General features: G+C 42.1%; 1 protein-coding gene and 1 long non-coding RNA gene across 7 annotated transcripts in view; one reads left to right on the top strand and one right to left on the bottom strand.

Annotated features, from left to right (window-relative positions):
* LOC137375220 (beta-galactoside alpha-2,6-sialyltransferase 1-like) overlaps window positions 1-21,805 on the bottom strand; it is a 152,586-nt gene that overhangs the window by 108,069 nt on the left and 22,712 nt on the right. For 5 of the 6 annotated variants that reach the window (XM_068042052.1, XM_068042044.1, XM_068042055.1 and 2 more), the window contains exon 2: window positions 13,856-14,009. The exons of the other annotated variant lie outside the window; for it this stretch is intronic. The gene's annotated coding sequence lies outside the window, so the exon portion shown is untranslated. The remainder of the gene's footprint in view (window positions 1-13,855; window positions 14,010-21,805) is intronic. 6 annotated transcript variants of the gene reach the window in all.
* On the top strand, window positions 638-17,993 carry LOC137375222 (uncharacterized). The gene is made up of 3 exons (XR_010975954.1): window positions 638-961; window positions 3,386-3,544; window positions 17,616-17,993. It is a non-coding gene; the product is annotated as an uncharacterized lncRNA (long non-coding RNA).

The following is a 21,805-nucleotide window of genomic DNA, read 5'->3' as shown; positions in this document are numbered from 1 at the left end:
TATGACCTCTCGTTCGAGATTGCCCCATCAGAGGAAACATCCTCTCTACCTCTACTTTGTCAATCCCCTTGATCATCTTATATACCTCAATTAGATCTCCTCTCATTCTTCTAAACTCTAGAGAGTAAAGGCCTAAACTGCTCAATCTCTCTTCATAAGACAAAGCACTCATCCCTGGAATCAATCTAGCGAACCTCCTCAAAACTGCCTCCAATGCAACTACATCCCTCCTCAAGTAAGGGGACCAAAACTGTACGCAATACTCTAGACGCGGTCTCGCTAATGCCTTGTACAGTTGCAGCAACACTTCCCTACTTTTATACTCTATTCCTTCAGCAATAAATGCCAAAATTCCATTTGCTTTCCTTATTACCTGCTGCACCTGCATACTAGTTTCCCTTCCTCCCTCCTCTCCTGAAGGCACTGACTACTGGGCTACAGTTCAATGGGCACTGGGTAGCCTCCTGTACTTCAGTCAAGTGACCATTATTTGCATTATTTGTCCTGACAGTGTTGTCAGACCAGTCAACCATGAGGGTATTATAGCTGAGAGTAATCTTGTCCCCCAACACATCCTAGCTATACTAAGAACAAAGTAGACATTAAATTCATTTCATTCACAATAACCAAAGTTACAATGTGCTTAGTTGTAGGAGAAGCATCATACTGGTGTCTTTGAAAAACCATTTCAGAAAACAAAAGAGTCCAAATGACCTGTTTCAGATTCAGATCTACCATCGATACCTTTTCTGGTTCACTGGTGCTCATTGCTTCAATAAGTTTTAATTTTATAGGGGCTGATTCAAACTGACCTTATCTATTCACACCGTACTGCAACGTGGGTATGTGGTCATATTATTGCCTTGTGACCTGAACCAGATATTTGTGTCTTCCACGTGTACTGCTTCAATCACTCCAAAGGTGGACCAAGTAAAGAATTGCTGAACTGAGGAGGCCTGATGTGAGTTGATAGTTGCTATATTTCATGATATGGTAAACATACAGAATTACAATTATGATTGGGCTCAATTCAAACAGTATAACGTGCCTTTGTGTAATGATACCAAAATAAAGAATATGTCACATTTCCTCACAGCAGTGGGTTATCTTACTTCACTTAAACAAAGTAATGCTAACTGTTCATCCAGCATTTGTGATATTGGCACAGCCCTTGCAGTTTCCCCTTTAGAAACCTGACATGCCTCTCAACCTTCCTGTTTTCAAAGGTTTGTCTCTCTCGTTTAGTCTTTATCCCAGTTTCTGTCATTTTATTTCTTGTTATTCACAGCTGGAAACAGGAGCAAAGAGATTTGAAATACAATGGTTGTAAGGTGTTTCCTAATTTTAGAAGCATTCTTAAAAAGTGCTTATTATTTACAGTCGATGAGAAAGCAATATTGACACCAGCTTGTTAGTATCTTAATCGTCTATTTTTTAAAACAAGGAAGTTATGCAAAACCTTTATAAATCACTGGGTAGACCTCAGCTGGAGTATTATACCCATTTCTGGACAACACACTATAAGAAGGCCTTGGAAAGGGTGCAGAGGAGATTTATCAGAATGATAACAAAGATGAGAGGCTTATTTTGTGAGAGATTAGAGAAGTTGCAATTCTTCTCCATAGAGCAGAGAAGGTTAACGCGAGACTTAATTGAGATGTTTAAAATAGCGACAGTTTTAAAAGAGCAGATAAGGAGAAACTGTTTCCACTGGTAGGAGGGTCATTAACCAGAGGACAGAGATTTTAGATGATTGATAAAAGAACCAGAGAGGAGATGAGGATTTTTTTGTTTAAAGCAAGGAATTGCTATGATCTGCAACATACTGCCTGAAAGGATGGTGGAAGCAGATCCACTAGTAACTTTCAAAAGAAAATTGGATATATACTTGAGAAGGAAAAATTTGCAGGGCTATGGGGAAAGAGGTGAGCAAGACTAATTGGATAGCTCTCTCAAAACCTGCTTTTAACAACCAACGTGGGTGAAAGTTACTCTTCTCTTCCCGCCCCCACACCCAAATCCTATACCTCTTCATAGTCAGGTCAGGAATTTGATGGGCACATTGCTCACCCTTTATAGAACCTGCCCGATTTTCAGTCTGCCAGATTAGGCAGTGAAGAAGACAATCTGCTCACATGAAGCGTGTCAATGCCATGCTAAATAATAAGACTAGTACAAATTATAGCATCTTTATGGATATCCCTGAAATACTATTTTTTCATCACATCAACTAAAAAATGGTGGTCTAATGCCACTGGAGATAGAACATCTATTGGAAGATCTTTTGGAAGATGGTGCAAGACCTCATCAAAGAGCTGATGTGTCATGCATGAGAAATGTGCAGAATTCTTGATTTTGTATATAACCACATATCTACAGAAGTCCATTCACTTGACAAAAGTGAGGTGAAACTGGCAGTATAGCTCAGTGCTGCTCCAAGCAGGTGCTAATAAAGAAGGTGCAGATTCAACTGTGATTAAAGTGGCATTCATCATTTTAGCAAGCTTTTTTTAAAAACAATTGACATTGGTAAATAATAAAATACAGAACTTCCAGCAGAAATATGAGCAACATGTATCCATGTGGAAGTACTAAGTGCATCTGTATGGGAGTCCCATGAATAATTTTCAGTCAACTGGGAAACCAATTTTTGAACCGAATACACCAGTTTCAGTAATCTTGGTGACTTTGAAAAATGAAATTGGGACAGAAAAAGTTCCGTTTTTAATGAAAGCAAACTTGGCTCAATTTGTACAAGCAAGCAGACTTTGTCCTACCCTGACCTGGTTTCAGACTGAACAAATGGAGGCAGATCAACTGTCCCTACCACTGATGCTCTATTCAGCTTTTCAAGGATTCTAAAGGAAGTAGGAAAGGTAAAAATATCGGCCTTTAGGGCCTCTAACAGATCAGCTGCACAACGGTAGATTAAAAAGTGGACAGCAACACTGAAAGATCACGCACAGATTTGCATAGGTAATAGGCCTAAGGTCTGTTTCAGTCAGAAGCCCTAAGTAATATGGCATGTGTCACATACTCAATGTAAAATGAGCATGGGCATGCCACATGCCATATTGGACTCTTTCGTACCCATTTGTCTCTGTGCAATCCAATTGCCACGTCATGGTTTCATATTTAATGATTCCCATGCAAAAGCACCTAACCCAATAGCTCTTTCAGTGCTTACCATGTATGGGCATATAACAGCAAGGCACTCCTTCAAACTGCAACTCACTAACTCCTCTCACTGCTGTAACACTTAAAAGGCTGTCAACCAAACAATCTTGCAGTACAAAACACACTGGGATGCAGGATGGCTACTCGGGTGTTACTGCACATGCTGTAAAAAAATTTTAACCCCCCTATGCTTTTTCCCTGTTTGCAGAGCAAAATGATTTAAAATGAAGAAGCGTCCCACACTGGATGAGGGCCTGCAGACCTAAGGGTACTGACATCATTTGAGAAGACCACACTGGACAGCATCACCCATTATTGGGCAGAGAGTGAAGGCAAGGTGAAGCAGGAGGCCTCCCTCCATCTGATGGTTAGTAACCTGCATTGTTTGTTATCCCCTCATTCCTTTTTTATTAATTCACTTTCACACAGGCATACACTCAAGCACAACAATATACCACAAGGGACATTGCCGTGCAAGCATTGTTTCAACAGGTATCTTTCCAGCAGCTTTCTCACATTTCTTTCTCTTCTATTTCTCTAAGTGTTCTACCAGAAGCAGCCACTGCTCCTGGAGTTGCTCAAGACTATAAGTTATTCACTCCACTTGTCACAAGTAGTAGTATAGGTACCACCACCTGAAGCATCTAGAGACCTGGATAGGTACATGGGTATCATTAAAAATGCCCTGAACTTGGGGGCATTCATCAGTGTGATGAATCAGCCAGCTTCTCACACTAGTGCTATTTGGGAGGGTCTGCTGCATAATTCATCAGTGACCTGTTTATGTACTTGTGTACTGAAAATTCACTTGCTGCCAAGTCCTCTGTGGTGGCCTGGAAAGAGCTGGAGATATAATATTGGGACACAATGGTGATCTTGTCTACCAATAGGCAGTACCACACCAGTAATCAAGGAGGTATAGACAGGGTGGATAGCAAGAAGCTTTTTCCCAGAGTGGGGGATTCAATTACTAGGGGTCACGAGTTCAAAGTGAGAGGGGAAAAGTTTAGGGGGGATATGCGTGGAAAGTTCTTTACGCAGAGGGTGGTGGGTGCCTGGAATGCGTTGCCAGCGGAGGTGGTAGACACGGGCACGATAGCGTCTTTTAAGATGTATCTAGACAGATACCTGAATGGGCAGGAAGCAAAGAGATACAGACCCTTAGAAAATAGGCGACATGTTTAGATAGAGGATCTGAATCGGCGCAGGCTTGGAGGGCCGAAGGGCCTGTTCCTGTGCTGTAATTTTCTTTGTTCTTGTTCTTTGTTCTGTGTATGTCTGTTTACTAAAGAGAACAGCACTGCAACTGCCTATCTGCTAAACCTAAACTTGTGAAGGCATGTCTCCTCCATGGGTTCTTATGTCTGTGTTTATAGAGACTAGATATAAGGAAGAAAAATAGCAAGCTGGAAGAAATTAACTTAGTTTACTGCCAAGGGTTGCTTAGTTATTCCTCCAACTGCCACATCCCAGCATGGAGTGGTTTGCTAGCTCAGTTGACTAGATGGCTAAAGTGTGATGCAGAAAAACACCAACAGTGCAGCTTCAGTTCCCACTGGTTGTGGTAGTTCATGGTGGCCTGCCTTTTTGTCTTGCTCCACTGTTGAGGAGTGGTGCCCCTCATGCTATACATTACAAACTATCTCTTGCTAATGGAGAAAGATGCCTAATGGCCCTTTAGGACTACAGCTACAACAACAACAATATCCCCACATAACTTCAAGTTAACCTTTTAGAACTTATTACTTCTCCAGCAGTAACAGCATCAGATATCAACAGTGGGTCACTGGACAAATTCCTTGAATAGCAAGAATAAAGTCAGTGAAAGGAACCTGCTCTCAGCTACACTCCCTATATTAAGGTGTTAGGTTTGGCCCAGAGTAGAATTCTCACAGCTGATTCAGAGAGCTGTGGGTTCAAGCCCTATTCCGGAAACTTGAGCACGTAATCTAGATTGGCATTTCAGTCTAGTACTGAGGGAGATGCCTGTTGTTCTACCCTCAGACGGATTAATGAGCGCTTGGAGGTGGTGGGGTTCTTCCAGCAGGAAGTATTCATGTTTTCAAGCTTCAAGATATTGCCTTTCCTCATAATGCTACCCAGATTATCATGGACCTCTGTGCAAATGACAGTCAGGGGCATTCAAGAAGTGGCAGACACAGCAGCTGCCAATATAAGTCACTCTCTACCCAAAGCCTGTAGAGATATTGCACCGACCAGAATCCCTATAGACTTCTATTGATACCTTATAGCTAATCAGCATAACTGCTCCTCCCATTACAAAATCACAAACAAAATAGGACTTCTTGGTACACAGGTTGTCTCTGTTGCACTGAGAGATCTGCAGTTGGCTCATTGTATTTAATGCTGTCTTATGCTGTAATGTGACTTGGCCATTCTGCTAATGTTCATAACTCTTTGTAGAACAAAATTATTCGGGGTATGGCATACAGTAATTATTCCAGAGATTTAGAGATCTAAAGGTCTATGATGTTAAGCCTCTCCCAGAGCAGTCCAGCCTTCTTAAGGGTGTTTAAACAATCTTTGTTGCAGCATTTACATCATTGTACTTGTGCTCTGTCCATGATTGTTGCAAAGCTGTCAAGAGCGATTGCAAATGGTAGCCCTCAACTATAGAGATATCATACCCACCACTTTTCAGTGATCTAGATATGGATTTTCAGAAGGCATTCAATAAGGTGCCACATAGGAGGCTTATTAAGTAGATGGACACCCATGGAATTAAGGGGAAAGTCGTGTTACGGGTACAAAATTAGCTCAGTGACAGGAAGCAAAGGGAGGTGGTGGATGGATGTCTTTCAGAATGGGAGATGGTTTGCAGTAATGTTCCCCAAGGTTCAGTTTTGGGTTCATTACTCTTTAGAAATTTTATAAATGAGTTTAGACTTGTGTATAGGGAGCATCATTATAACGTTTGCAGATGATACAAAACTTGTAAAGTAGTATATAGTGATAACGAGTGACAGGATGGTGAATGGGCAGAAGAATGGCAGATAACATTCAATGTGGAGAAGTGTGAAGTGATGCACTTTGGGAGGACTATTATGAAAAGACAGTTGTTACAGACTAGTGGTAAGGGGTGTGGGTGGTTCCCACTGTTCACCTCCCAACTGACTGCAATCATGTTTTGTTTAAACTGATGAGTTAGCCCCTGAGTGTTTTACTTGCAAAATAAACAGACAGTGACAGGTTTTCTTGTAGGTTTAATACAGAAGAGCAACTATTTATTGAACAATATTCATTCCCCAAAATGTTTACAACACTACTCATGTACTCATTCACTCTCACATACACTCTCAAGAGAAGATAGAAGACAAAGGGTAAGGCTTCAAGGTGTAGTAGGTGTGCATGGTTTATGGTAAACCTGTTGAATCTTATAAGTAGAACAGTCTCTTTTTAAAGATGCAGGCTGGGTTGTTTGTCATCTTGACTTGTTAAGGTGTTGTAGATTTCTGGTGGTTAAAATTTCAGATTGGAGGTGGTGGGTCACTTTCACTTCTCTGTTGCACTAAGTTGAAGTGTAGAATTAGCAGCGGGGCTCCTTCCTTGTTTTGGCTGGATATCTTTCCACAGTCTCTCGCTGGACTGCTTTTCTGTGATGTTGCTGTGATCTCTCTCTCTCCAGAGTGTTACCTTTTAAGGTCACAATTCATCATTTGCGTTTCTAGTACCTGACACTTGGTTGTTCTCCCCTGGTGTGACCACACAATGGATCAGGATGTGGAATCCATGGCCATCCATTAATGTCTGGATGAGTGTAACTACGTTATAATGTGGCTACTTTACATCTTTGTTTCAGAAGAACCCATTCAATTCAAAAATGTCGCTTGATGGTTTCAGGATGGGTGTAATTAAAACCTCTTAGCCTTGGATGTATCCTTTTGTCCTTAACAGACAGTAAGGCAGTGTTTGAATACATAGGCCAGGTCATCTGACCTTTGGTGGCCATCTTTTGCAGCATTGTCCACCTTTTTATAAAAAGGTAAAGTCAATTTTAAAGAGTCCACCTCGAATGAAGTTTGTTTCTTAAAAGTAGAAATATGATATGTCTCTACTAGGCATGACACAGTTTATTACAAATGGTATGATTCTGAAAATGGCAGAGCGATCTTGGTCTCCATATACACAAATGTTTAAAGGTGACAGGGCAAGTTGATAAGGCGGTTAAAAAAAAATATATGGGTTATTTGGGTTTATAAATAGAGGAACAGAATATAAAAGCAAAGATATCATGCTAGAACTTTATAAATCACTGATTAGGCCTCAGCTAGCATATTATTGACAATTCTGAGCACCACATGTCATGGAAGTTGTAACGGCTTTGTAAAGGTACAGAGGAGGTTTACTAGAATGTTACCAGGAATGTGGAACTTCAGTTACGGGGAGAGGTTGGAAAAATTAGGATTGTTCTCCTTGGAACAGAGAAGGTTAACAGGTAATCTAATAAAGGTTTACAAGATGATGAGAGGTTTTGATAGAGAAAAACTATTCCCTCTGGCGAGTGGGTCAATAACCAAAGAGCATAGATTTAAAATCATTGTCAAAAGATCGAGAAGGGAGATGAAGAGAAATTGTTTCACTCAGAGAGTTGTCAGGACCTGGAATGTTCTACCTGAAGGCCACTGGTATGTATATTGAAGAGGGCCAGTGCGAGAACTGATCCCTGTGGGAGCCCGTTATAATTATGCATGGGCGTCTAATTTGATCTCCGAGGTGCACAAGGAACTGTCGGTTACTGATCATGGAGTTGATTAGCTGTAGGGTTTTCACATAGCAGATGATTTTGAAGAGGTGGTGGAAGCTGATTCCATAAATATTAATTTTGGACAAGTTCTTGAGGATGGGGAACTTACAGAATTAAGGACTAAAGGCAGGGATGTGGGACTAAGCGTGACTGATTTTTCAAAGAGCCAGTACAGGCACGATAGGCCAACAGGCCTCCTTCTGTGCTGTAAGATTTCATGATTTTGTGATTTTAACTTTCAGCAGCCAACCCTCTGTTCATATTTCCCCTTGAAATATCAGTGGCACAGTGGATTGATTTAATATGAAGGCATCATAGGAGCTGTTGGAGAAATGTCCATTCATCCTCATTCCTCAATGCAGCTTGTCAGAGTCTCCATTTTCTGAAGTAAGCTTCAAGAGAATGTAGATCTTCAGTGAGTATTTTCTCAATGTCCTGAAGTTCTTTAGCCTGCAAAGCCAGGGTTAAGTCATATGAAGAGTCATGACTTTGTGGGAAGGAGGTCACTGGTATGTATATTGAAAAGGGCAAGTGCAAGAACTGATTGTTGATCATGCGTGGGAGTCTGATTTGATCTGCAAGATGCACACGGAACTGTCGGTTGCTGATCAAGGAGTTAATTTGTTGTAGGGTTTTCACACGGCAGATGATTTTAGAGAGTTTCAGCAGCATGCCTGTATGTCACACTGTGTCATAGACACAGGATAGGTCAACAAAGGTGGTACCTGTCTTCAGGCCTTTCTGAAAACCAGCCTCAATATGTGAGGTCAGTGTCAGGACCTGCTCGGAGCAGTTGCAGTCTGTGCAAAAACCTGCCTGTTGGCAGGACATTGATGCTTCCAGGATGGGACTCAATTAGTTTAGCAGGAGGCATTCCAGGACCTTATATGTTATTGAGCACAGCAGTAGTTGCATGGGTCATCGAGTGGTTTCCCTGGCTTGACAATGGCAGTATCTTAAGATTGGCACCGGATGTTTGGAATGGTGCCTGTGCTATACATGTTGGTGTACAGCTTTGCTAGCCACTTCCTTCCCTGTGATCCGATGTAAATCCCAGAAAAATTTCAGAAAATGGAGACTCCAACCAAATGGTGCCAAGACTGTCATTTCAGCCTTCCACCTGAACAACTCAAAGGCCAGGGAAGAATTTCAGATCCAGTTCTGGGCCAACCACTCACCCACAACCCAATGCCAAAATACCATTGCATCACTCTTGACCATACATTGACCAATCAGCAACACCTCCAGAACACCAGAGTCAAGGTCCAGACAAGAGTAAATCTCAGAAGGAAACTGGCCTGGGGCAGCAGAGCCACCACACAATGCACTGCTTCACTCGCCCTGGTCTATTCAACAGTGAGTACTGCTGCTCAACCTGGCTCAGGAACTGCCACACAAACATGGTAGATATCCACCTCTGGGAAATCATGAGGATTATTTATGGAATGTTGAGACCAACACAGCTCAAGTGGTTTCCTGTGCTGGCACAGAATGAACCTCCTGATGTCCACAGGGAAAACATTCTCCTCAAAGACCACCACAGGTTAACAGCACTCCTATTGATACAGCACTTCAAACAAAAACATGTATTCACCTGAAATCTCCTAGCCCCTGTTGTAACACACTCCACACCCTACAAACAGATGATAGCCCCACCTCTTGATGGCGCACCTCCTGGTTGACTGCCAACATCACAAACCACAACCTAGTAACTGATCCGAGTGGTGAAGTCCCAGGTTTCAACCTTCCACAGAAACGATGGACAACCATCAACTGCTTGAGGACGCACCATAAAGATGTAGCCACTTTCTCCACAAGTGGAACATGAGGACCAGCTCAAGTTGTGACTCTGGCCGTCCAAGTGAGACCATCACCCACATAGTGAACTCTTGCCCTCAGAGATCCATTCCTGTTGGCATAACAACCAGTCACACTGCATCAGCTGAAGCGACTGAATGGATTGTTAACCTCAACATCGAATTATAACTGCTTCCTCAGCACACGAATATATATAGTGTTGCTTGTCAAAGACCAGTTGGGAACTTATGAATTAGAAGCTTATTTAGTTTCCCCTTATTTGCATATTTGCAGCTCTGTGCTCTGCAGCTTTTGGGCCACTCAACATTATAAGCTATCTTTTCCTGTTCCTCTTCATCCGCCTCCACAAAGTGCAGGGTGAGGTACATCAAACCCAATTCCCATTCTCAATATTTTACAAGTTAATGCAGTCCATAACCTTTTACTGTAGCTGACTGCATGACGCTGGAAGCAGCCTGGAGGCATTGCTGCAGTGCCCATTGAAGCTGGAATGAGCAAAGGAATGCGCCTGCCTAATGGAAGCTTTAGACAAAGGCAAGCTACTGCCTCAGAAGTTCAAAACAACTTTGTTAATTATTTGTGTAACACATGCACATTATAATACACAGTCACTAATTGTTCCTGTCAGAAATGTTTGTGCATTCCCAAAGCAGAAATTAATTATACTGTTATGACCAGGTGAGAAAGGGATCTAGAGTTCCCTCTCAGCCTTCACCTGGTCTTACCGTAACAGGGTTTAATTTTAAACTCACTGTTTTTTTAGCTCCCCCTTAGTGAATCCTTATTCATTAACTCCCACTTATAAGGCAAAGAAACTAGCCAAACAGGTTTTCTTAGGTTTAAAGAAAAAAGGTTGAACTTTATTAAATGCAAACTCTAATTCAGTTAACACCTATGGATACGCGACATGCCCATGCTAGCATGCATTCGTAATACACACATGCAGATAGAGACAGAAGAGAGCGGAAGAAATAAAGTGGAAAAGTTTGAAGCAATATCTGCAGATGGTTTTGGTTACTGTTCTTCGAGCTTGCTGTATAGTCCTTGATTGTAGGTAGGTCTTGCTTTTGTTGGGGCCCAGTATTCTTCTTAAACCTTGTTCGATGTAGCAGACTTTTCTCTTTTGCGGTTCATGTGTCCTCAGTGGGTCCAGAAGCTTGTGAGAAAGAGATGGGAGCAGACAGGAGAGGTCTTCTCACTCCAGGAGCAAACAGTCTTTCTCTGAGTTGAAACTCTCTCTGTGGCTAGTTCAAAAAACCCTGGACCAGCCAGTTAGTCATATGACCGGCTGGTTTAACCAGTCCTGGCATTTATGGATTGTATCACCTTCGCAGTCTCTGGAATGCTCTTCCTTACACCTTCAATGGCTGGTGATCAAAATCCATTGTGGGTTAAGTGGACCAGGCAATAGCCCTTTGTCTCCACAAGCACTGTCTGTTCATATACAAATGTCCTTTCAGCCAAGTGAGTTGTGATTTTTTAACAAGTCCTTTCTTCACTCCAGCAACAGTTTAAAATCAATGTTCATATGACAACATTCATATGCCTCATTCTTGGCTGGTAGGGGTCTGCATGACAATACATATACACCAAACGATCAACAGGAAGAAATCCACTCACATCTACCCTTGGCCTTCACATCCATTTACTATTATGCAAGTTAGAAAGTTCAAAGTAAAAATATTTGAACTCTGACACACAATACATTAAAAGATATTTTGCATACTAACAGACGGCAAGCAGAAGGGCTGTGGTCAGTAATTCTGCTCTACCCCTTCCCACAGTTGCTTCAATGAGGTTATACTATAAGGGCCAATGCATAATATCCAAACAATTATTGTACAAATGATTTCAAGGGATTTCTGCACCATCTTCCCTACTCCCCAAGTTCGATTCTTACCAAGCTCAATCACAAAGTTTTGGACAGGCCTTGTTCCAGCACTACCAGCCCTGGCAGCCACCTCTGATAACATTGCCTCCTGTGAGAATAGATTACAGAGCCAGCTAACAGAGCCAGTACCATCAGAAACCCATTAGCCACTGGATTTGGATAGAAGTGGAGAAAGGGGAGAACGTAAGTAGGGGAAGAAGGAGCAAAAAGTAGAGGAGGACAAGGGAAAAGAACGGCAGCATATGGCAAGGTAAGCAGGCAGCATCATTTTAATCTAAAAATCATATTTTTTCCATTAGTGGTGTGGGGAGGGAATGACCCGAGGTGTCAAGAAATGCACCACCAATTGTGTTCCTTCAACTTTTGGATTTTCTCTTCAGGGTTTCATGTACTTGTGAGGTTTTTTTTTGTATTCCTCTCACTTAAGATACAACTAGCATAGAACTACTTGTATTCACATGTCAGAGCCATTCTTGTGTAGTCAGTTATTTAGGATTACCAGCTCCATGCTACTTTTCTAGACTAGTGTGTATGGTTTTGAGTATAGAAAATTTCCTAAAGATAGATCTGTGAAACTAGACCAAGGTTGCGTAATCATTAAGGGTTGCTTTAGAAACAGCAGTAAAATGATGGATAGAAATTAATAACAAGGAAGGTAATAATTAGCAACGACTGCAAACACTTGCTTGAGATGAGTAGGAAATAAGACAGATTGTATACACATCAACTTGTTCCCCATCTTTGAGCTTTTCCTGTAAGGCATCCTACTAAATTTGTATCTTCTACTCTCAGTTCCTGTTTCTGCCCCACCATTGTTAGTCATCCTTCTTATGATCTCCAAGTTTCATTATATGTTGTGAAAGAATGGCATAACTATAAGAAAAATTGTGGCATATGATACAAATACTTGAGTTGTTCTTTTTATAACTAAATTGAAGACAATTTTTTCACTCGGACTAACTGCAAAAAAAGCCCACATGGCTGTCTACAAGAACAAGCTGCATTTATAAAGCACCCCTCACATCAAAGAAAACATGTCAGGGCCTTTACCAAGATGGGCACAGCATAAAAAAAAGGAAGAGATCAAAGGCTTGATCAAAGGGGCTGGCTTTTAGGAGGCATTTAATGCTATGAAGTGGGGGGGTGGGGGGAGGTTTTGGGAGGAAATTTCCAGATGGCAGGGACATGATGATTGAAAAATCAGCCTTAGATGACAGAGCAGAGACAGCATGAGAAAAGACCAATAATCTGGAACTAGAAAAGCAGACATGCACACAGGGAAGATCACACAGATCAAGTGGAGTCAGGTCCCTCAGATTTAAAGAGGAGAGCAAGGATTTTTATCTTGATTAACTGGGGTGCAGTGAACCTGTGAAATCTTGCTGGGATGTTGTTGGCGGGGGTGGTGGGGAGTGTCGTTGGGAGTGATGGCCATGCGAGACTGTGCGAGACAGGACAGAGACTGGAGATTTCGAGATTAGCAGAAGTTTGTGATAGCTTGTGAGGAGAGAATTTTAGAAATAATTCCTCAAGGTGATGAAGATGTGGATGAGGGTTTCTGCAGCACTGGAGAAGTAATAGAGATTATAAAAGGCAGTGTTCTGGAGATGAAAGAATGCAGACTAGATCGCAGACCAGATTTGCAATAAATTATGATATAATTCCTTTATGGTTATTGGGGAAGGAGCACTTGGTATTCTAGAAAGATGATCGCTTTTGATTTTGTAACCTTGTATCTTCTGAAAAGGCTGATTAAAAAATTATAGTTACTTATTTTCAAAAGATAACTACAGATAGGGAAGGACATTTGGCCTATCCTAGATTATCAGTTTGGAAAGATAGGCAAACTATAGTCAAGGGTACAGTAGACTAATGGTTATGGTATGCAGCCTATGACCATAAAAGCTACCATTGTGTTGTAGAAATCTAACCAGTTCAATAATGTCCTTCAGGAAGGGAAGATTCCAACATAGTCTGATCTAATTGTGACTTTAGTTCCACTTTATGTGCTTGACTCTTAGTGCCAAAAATTCAAATGAGCAGAGACAGGCAGAATCTGAGGCAATCATTAAAAGCAAGGCATGAAATTACATAAAATGGTTCTTTTGAATTAGTGCCTGGCTCAATGAGATCCATATCAGGGATTGGTTTCATCATGGGACAAATGCAAAATCTAGCAAGTATAACATAGAAAGCAGCCTCACCAAATGTAACTGTCCCCTTTGATAGTGGTCAACTAACATAAATGTGAAGACGTATCACAGGGTCTCTCTCAATCCACTGAGGCCAGCTCAATCTCTTCACATGGTCAAACTCAGGAACTCTTCACAGACAATCCTTCACAAAGGCTTAGAAGACCTGAATGATTCAAAAACATTGAGCAATTATTCATATGAAAAAGGGCACATAATTTACGAGGGCTAAAGATATACTTCTTAATATGACAATTGCAAATCAGGAACATAAGTGTGCAATATTTATTTTTAAAAATATGAGTGCTGCTGCTGTTGTAATATTAAACACAGCAGAATAGAAATGAATACTCTTAGAATCAATAAATTAAAGGTCATCTATATTTAGATTCTGATGTGGAGGCAAGATGAGCCAAAATACCACTTTCTATTCAAGTTCAGCATAGCATTGTCAAACAAACCAAACTTGTGAACTTGACCTTCAATTAAAAGCCCTGTGCAGCGCTGCAGATTTCAGGAGGGTGTGTGTCACCTCATTCTAAATCAGTCAGGACCATAAGCTACCAAAACTCCACAACATCAGGAATCAGTGACGTTGAAAATGACAAATATCAGAACTCTCCCATGAATCCCATGAATCCAAATGCTGTCAGTCAAGTCTGCCCCTTTGCTATCTGCAAATCTGTTGCTGGGGTTCCCAGAAATATTCACCTGCATTTTTGAAAGATGTACTTTATCGTATGGATCTTTATGCCAAAGAAAGAAATTAGTATACATGAGGTAACAGCGATTCACTATTTCTGATCTTTATGGCTTAGTGCTATAATGGGCCGTATGTTCATCCAAAAGAAAACATTGGAAGAAAATTGTTAAGTAGCTATGGTTTACATTAAACCTGCTGGATTTATGTCACTTCTTAAAAATAATTTTTGCATCTTCCCTTGTACACGACAGATGAAATGGAGTGATCATGAAAATTCATTGATTGGTGGTAAACTTTGCATTAATATTTACTCTTTAAGCCGTACAGCAAACATAGGAACACAAACCTTCCCTGGCCGAACTGCAGAGAAGTGTGTCCAAAAGTGTTCAGCTATGGTTGACTCTTCAAAATAGAATGGTTGACTAATCTTTTGTCACTTGCTCACTAGCTCATCACAATGATAACAAATTGCATTAGAATGCATCACTGTTTCATTTGTATATTGTGAGAAAAACATTTCATGGATCTCTTAGTGCTTGTCTCTGCCACAAATAAAAAATAGTTTGCCAAAATGTTTGTATAAAGAACGCACCCCTTTCATCATCGAGCTTACATTGTCATGTCATGCAAGAACATTATCCTGAATGTCAGTGATGGAGCAATACAGATTTATAAGTTTTAGTTTAGTTGGCTAATAGCAGCAATTTGTTTCAGAAGGTCTTGGGTTCAAGCTCCACCGCACAACCTGAGCACATAATCTTTGTTGACACTTCAGTACAGTATGGAGGCTGTGCTGCATTGTCAGAGGTGCTGTTTTTCAGATCAGCCTTTAAAATGAGGCCCTGTCTACCTGTTCAGGTAGACATAAAATATCTCATGGCATATTTGAAGCAAGACAAGGAAGCTCTCCTGGTTTCTTAGCCAACATATCCTTGAAACCTCTAGGTATGAACAAATTGGCTGCCGTGTTTTGCTACTTAACAATAATCACTACATTTCAAAATAATTTATTGACTGTGAAGCACTTTCAGACATACCCATTTTTTTAATGCAAGGATTGTGGTGTGCAACCACTCAAGTATATTAGTCAGCCCTAGATACCATTATTACTTATTCATAAATCATAGATGCAAAGTTTGCTTTGGTTTCCAAATACCTTGGATTTAATCAGAGAATTAAGTTATTGTATAACTGGCCTTGTATCATTAAGGTTTTTTTTTTCAAAAAAGCAGAGAAGCTCAAAGGTATTGCACAATTCAGTAGAAGCAGCAAAACAAAACAATAGCTACCGTATCAGACAGCAAAAGAGCAATTAGTTGGAATGATGGGATCAAACCTGGGGTCCAGCGTTGTATTTGTTGGGTTTCAACTCAAAACATTAAAGAAAATGAAAATGTGTGTAAAATCCTGTGAAAAATTCCCAGAGCTTTTCCACTAACACCAGCACTACTTTAATGGCCTTTACCTGTACTTTCCTTCCTGATCCCCTTTCTTGTTTTCCTTTCAAAACAAAAGTAATGTTAATAGCCAAAACATGTAAAATGGGCGCCTGCTTGGATTGTGATAAAGCTGCAGTCAGTTGCTGAAATCTGAGGTTGTTCTTGTACTAATCTGAGACTGGTTTGTGTTTGTGATCATATAGATAATGGCAAGGAATCTATCTGAGTAGCTCTGCAGTATATTTTGCACAATTCATAAATTTCAGACCAACTTTTTATGACAGGTTCTTAATAATCAAACTTATGGAAATCTGGTTTAAACCTGTGTTGGTGGGAAGTCTCATTCTTCAGGATTGCAGTGTACCTAAATACCCATCTATATATAGTGAGTGTTAGAGATCAGAAACATTCTTGCTTTCCTGGAAATGGCTTCTTAAGGGGATCCTTGGTTGTTGCAACAAAAAATGTTTAAGTGGATTTTGGATGTAGTGCTCCTCTTTGCTTGAGTATTTAGCAGTTGAAGGAAGGGACATGAGGGATATCTACCAGAAGCAGATTACCCACATCCTAGAATTGCCCAAGCAACTGTGTTTTCTGATCCTAGTGCAGCTACCTGGGCTGGTCTGAAAAAAACTGCTTTCGCAAGTGTTGTTCCACCAAGTAGTTATTTACTGACTTTAAGCCATTTAGGTCTCAGACTCCTTCTACGCATGCTGCAAGGGGACATCTGCAACATTAATCAATATGCAAATGCACCAGGCAAGCGATACTTTATTCACAAGAGAAACTAACTTTGTCTTTGTCAATATATGATGATGCTACATATTTTTCATATGGCTGAATTCCCCAAGTTCGGGGTGAGTTAATGAAACCCATTTAGCTGTCCAGGGCCCTAGGCATAATGCCAAGTTATTCATGCACCACAAGAAACAAGCTCATTGTTGTACTCTGCACAATCCACAACTTTGCTATCCAAAAAAGGCCTAATGCTGGAATAAATGGAGAAGGAGGACATATCAGGAATGTGGCAATGGTCCAAGGAATATTGCTATGGAAACACCTTTACAGAGGAAGCATTCACCCAGTGCCTGAATCATTCATTTAACTAACCATCATGTCCACATCACCTATACCATCTATACCATCTGCACAATCTCACTACCATGGATGTTCATCACATGGCCTGCTCCTACCAAATTATACAAGATCAGAAACGGCAGCTCCCCTCACAGAAATTACTTACATGCACAACACTAAAACCCCGTCCCACACTTTAATAGACTCATGCCCCCACATTAAGTACTCCAGCTTTCCCATACCACTTGACACAAACTCTTCAATTGCTCGCCTTAACATCATTCTCTCTTCTTACAAATTGGTGTACAATATCTGTGATAGGTAAGCTACTGGACATGGCTTTGCAGCAATAAATATCTCCCCACTTTTCAAGAAGGCCATGGAATTTGAGGGGAGGCATTCAGCTCTTGCCATGATGCATGGTGAGGTTGGTCTACTCCTCTTCCCCTGATATCCATGTGAAACATCACAACCACTCACTCCAATTATCTGTTTTCTTAATTCCAAGAGGTAATGCTCACCTATTCTTAACTTCCACCTACCTTTCCTGCAGATCCACCACAGAAATACGCAGGAGGAAGCTAATGATGATGATGATGATGAAGGTGAAAAGGATGATGAGGAACAGGCCACCCAGCACTGCCTTCTCCCAGCAGAGTAGCACATGCAAGGCCTCCAACCTTCCTTCTCAGAACACCACACACATGGGAGATGCCACCAAGCTGCTGAGGACCAACCTTCAGACATCCAGCCAGCAGCACATCCATGCTAGGAACAAGCTACCATGTGACAAGATCCATTTCAGTCTCATGATCCTGATGTGCAGCATATGGAGTCCACCAAGCCTTTAGGTGGGATGTAGATGAATTACTAGACAAGGTGATAGAAAGTCAGGTGTAGGTACCCAAGAGAAGCAGGGCATTAAGAAAGAATAGGGATTGTTTGCACTTTGCAATGATTGTATTAAAATAGACTGCATTGGAAAAGCACTTTGTTATTCATGGAGATCTAAGAAAAGTGCACTCATTTAGTGCTGATGATACAAAGAACCCCCTCAGCTGCATGAAATTGCTGGGTGGCCTGTTCCTCATCATCCTTTTCACCTTCATCATCATGGCAATGTGCATGGCAGCAGTTCATCGGGAAACAGGTCACTGAGATGCCTTGTTGTCTTTTTGTAAAGAGCACCCTTCTCATGCACAGCTTCTCAAAGAAATCCAGGTATAAAAACAGCTTGATTTTTGACCTTCTGAGCTCTCTGCATCAAGGAATGCCTTTCCAAGCTGTATATCAAAGCTACTTCCCTTAATGGGAGAGTCACGGTAACTATATAGTAAGTATATAGCTAAGCTGGACACCTCTATAAAATCATTCTAACATTAAAGATACAAGCCTCTCTGGGAAGTGTTAGGCGACTTTCCATTGTCTCAACCTGAGCTGCTTTGTGAGAACGCACAGCTCTAAGATGGCTGATTCATCTTGTATTTCAACTTATTTATCCTAAGCAACATAGTTTCTATCTTCCTGGGAGTTAGCCCTCTGTAAAAATAATCTAATTTCATAGCAACATCAGAATGAATTTATGACTTCCAGACCAAATAAGCAAAAATCTTGAAATATAATGTATAGCCTCCCTCCCACACACACCCATCTTCTACTAGCAGGTTCCAGCACATCTGCTGCTGCAATGGCTGTCGGGTTCTAATCTACTACATCTGTTGCCAAAGACTCAGGGAGCAAAATTGGATGGTTCCAGAAAATGGGCACAGGATCGTGATGCATGATTAACCTGCGCCTGTCCAAAGTAATGCGGGGATCATGCAAACTTCCTGCTGCCTGTTAATTATAATGATAGTGGCATGCAATCCAGTGCTGAATGAGCTGCTGAGTGGCTGCACGCCTCAGCAGGGGGCCCAAGTTTGTGCGAGGCTAGAAGCACTTTAAGCTCGCCTGCACTACTTAAGCCAGCACCACCTCTTAAAGACAAAATGCATTCTGGCTGCAGCAGGGATAGGAAGCAGTGAAAGAGTTATTGGTGAGCAGGAAGAATGTTGGAAAATGCTGCAACAGGCCAGAGAGCATGCCCCAAAATTCTCTGATGCTGCACTAGAGGAATTGCTGCAGGAGGTGAAAAGGAGAGGTCCTCTTTTTTTTAGGGGATCAGGAAGCAGGCAGATACTAAGAAGGTAGTGGGAGCAGGTAGCCATTGCAGTCAATGCCAGCAGTCTGGCCCCAGGGACCTGGATGCAATGCCGCAAGTAGTGTACTGAACTCATAAGTGCTCAAGGTCAGGAATGCATCTTCACATTCCATATCCATACAATAAACCACTAGCCTCACACACTGCTCAATGCACCACACCTCCATCACACACCTACCAACAATATCTATCAAGCACAACTCATATCCATAGCCTTATCTCACCCTCACACATTTAGCACTGCTGCAACCCACACAACTCACCTCTCACACTGCCAGCTATTCAATCATGGCAAGAGCATCACCCAAGCAAACTCACCACACTCACTCACACACTTCCCTCTCTCTTGCAGGACAAGATGGCCCACAATCAGAGGCAGCAGCACCTGACTGGTGGGAACAGGCATAGCTGCAAGTCCTCACGCCCATGGAGGAGATGGTGTTGACAATCATTGGTGTGGACACAACTGAGGCCATGGCCAGTGGCAGGGCTGAAACTATTGAGGATTATGGTTTGTTCCGACCCAATCCACCTTCTCACATCCCACTTCACCCTCATCCTGCAATCTATTCTGATTTACAAGCTGCGGACATTGTAGCTCTTGCTTTCCTCCCTTCCTTCACCCCAACACTACCTTTATGCATTCAGATACCCAAGAGCTGCCGCCTGTCCGGCCAGTGCTGCAGGATGCTAGGGCAATTAGGGATGGGCAATAAATGCTGGCCTGGCCAGTGACGCCTACATCCCATGAATGAATTTTTAAAAATGCTGAAGTCATAGAAGAACAAAAGACTGATGAAGAAGATCCATCACTTGATCTCACATATGCAACCACCAGTCCAGGTATTAGCATTGTGGAAATGTTAGAAAGTAGCATCGAGGCAGAATCTGAATGTGGTGAGTCACTGCACACGAGCAGGCTGCAACCAGAGGGATAGTGCAAGTGCCAGCTCCCGGAAGGCAAGGTTGATCATGAGTTCTACTGCAGAGGACTCAGATGTGGACTTTGATAGCACATAGAAAAAGGCTGAAGAAGCACACACAGAGAAATGCTCGGTGCATTGGCCTACCAGAAGGTCTACTGTCCGTGGCAAACAGCATGGATGAGTCCTGCTGTAACTTGGCACAGGGCTTTGTGCAGAGCTTGGAGCCCATCCTTTCCAGCTTGGAAATGATAGCCAACTCCATGACAGTACTTGTGGACATGACGAATGAGCAGCGTCGGATGATCGGTGTCTCAACTTCCAATGCAACACAGGGAGAAGCCACTCATCATCTGAGTGAACAAAGAACAGTACAGCACAGGAACAGGCCATTCGGCCCTCCAAGCCTGCGCCGATCTTAATGCCTGCCTAAACTAACACCTTCTGCACTTCCGGGGCCCATATCCCTCTATTCCTTTCCTATTCATGTATTTGTCAAGATGTCTCTTAAACGTCGATATCGTATCTGCTTCCACCACTTCCCCTGGCAGCAAGTTCCAGGCACTCACCACCCTCTGTGTAAAAAACTTGCCTCGCACATCCCCTCTAAACTTTGCCCCTCGCACCTTAAACCTATGTCCCCTAGTAACTGACTCTTCCACCTGGGAAAAAGCTTCTGACTATCCACTCTGTCCATGCCGCTCATAACTTTGTAAATCTCTATCATGTCGCCCCTCCACCTCCGTCGTTCCAGTGAAAACAATCCGAGTTTTTCCAACCTCTCCTCATAGCTAATGCCCTCCAGACCAGGCCACATCCTGGTAAACCTCCTCTGTACCCTCTCCAAAGCCTCCACGTCCTTCTGGTAGTGTGGCGACCAGAATTGCACGCCTAACTAAAGTTCTGTACAGCTGCAACATGACTTGCCAATTTTTATACTCTATGCCCCGACCGATGAAGGCAAGCATACCGTATGCCTTCTTGACTACCTTATCCACCTGCGTTGCCACTTTCAGTGACCTGTGGACCTGTACACCCAGATCCCTCTGCCTGTCAATACTCCTAAGGGTTCTGCCATTTACTGTATACCTCCCACCTGCATTAGACCTTCCAAAATGCATTACCTCACATTTGTCCGGATTAAACTCCATCTGCCATTTCTCCGCCCAAGTCTCCAACCGATCTATATCCTGCTGTATCCTCTGACAATCCTCATCATTATCCGCAACTCCACCAACCTTTGTGTCGTCCACAAGCTTACTAATCAGACCAGCTACATTTTCTTCCAAAGTGCTGCAATAGAAGGTCAGACTGAGGTCATTAAATCTCAGTTTGTTACAATACAGGCTCAAACCGTGGCATCATGGCTGAAAGGGGCTTTCAGGAACTCACAACAGCCCTGAAAATTGTGCTGCAACAGGTTATTAGTGTTGCTGAGACACCACCCAGGGTAGTCACAGTGGCTCTGCGAATCACAAAGCTGCAGTCCTCTCTCAGGATGACAACAATCATTTTTATCCGTTTGTGGGATGTGGGTGTTGCTGGCTTGGCCAGCATTTGTTGCCCATCCCTAATTGCTCTTGAACTGAGTGGCTTGCTAGGCTATTTCAGAGGACAGTT

This window comes from Heterodontus francisci, chromosome 11, assembly GCF_036365525.1.
Source record: "Heterodontus francisci isolate sHetFra1 chromosome 11, sHetFra1.hap1, whole genome shotgun sequence".
Taxonomy (NCBI): domain Eukaryota; kingdom Metazoa; phylum Chordata; class Chondrichthyes; order Heterodontiformes; family Heterodontidae; genus Heterodontus; species Heterodontus francisci.
Note: the sequence above shows the minus strand (reverse complement) of the source record. Positions and strands in the feature narration are given on the sequence as shown.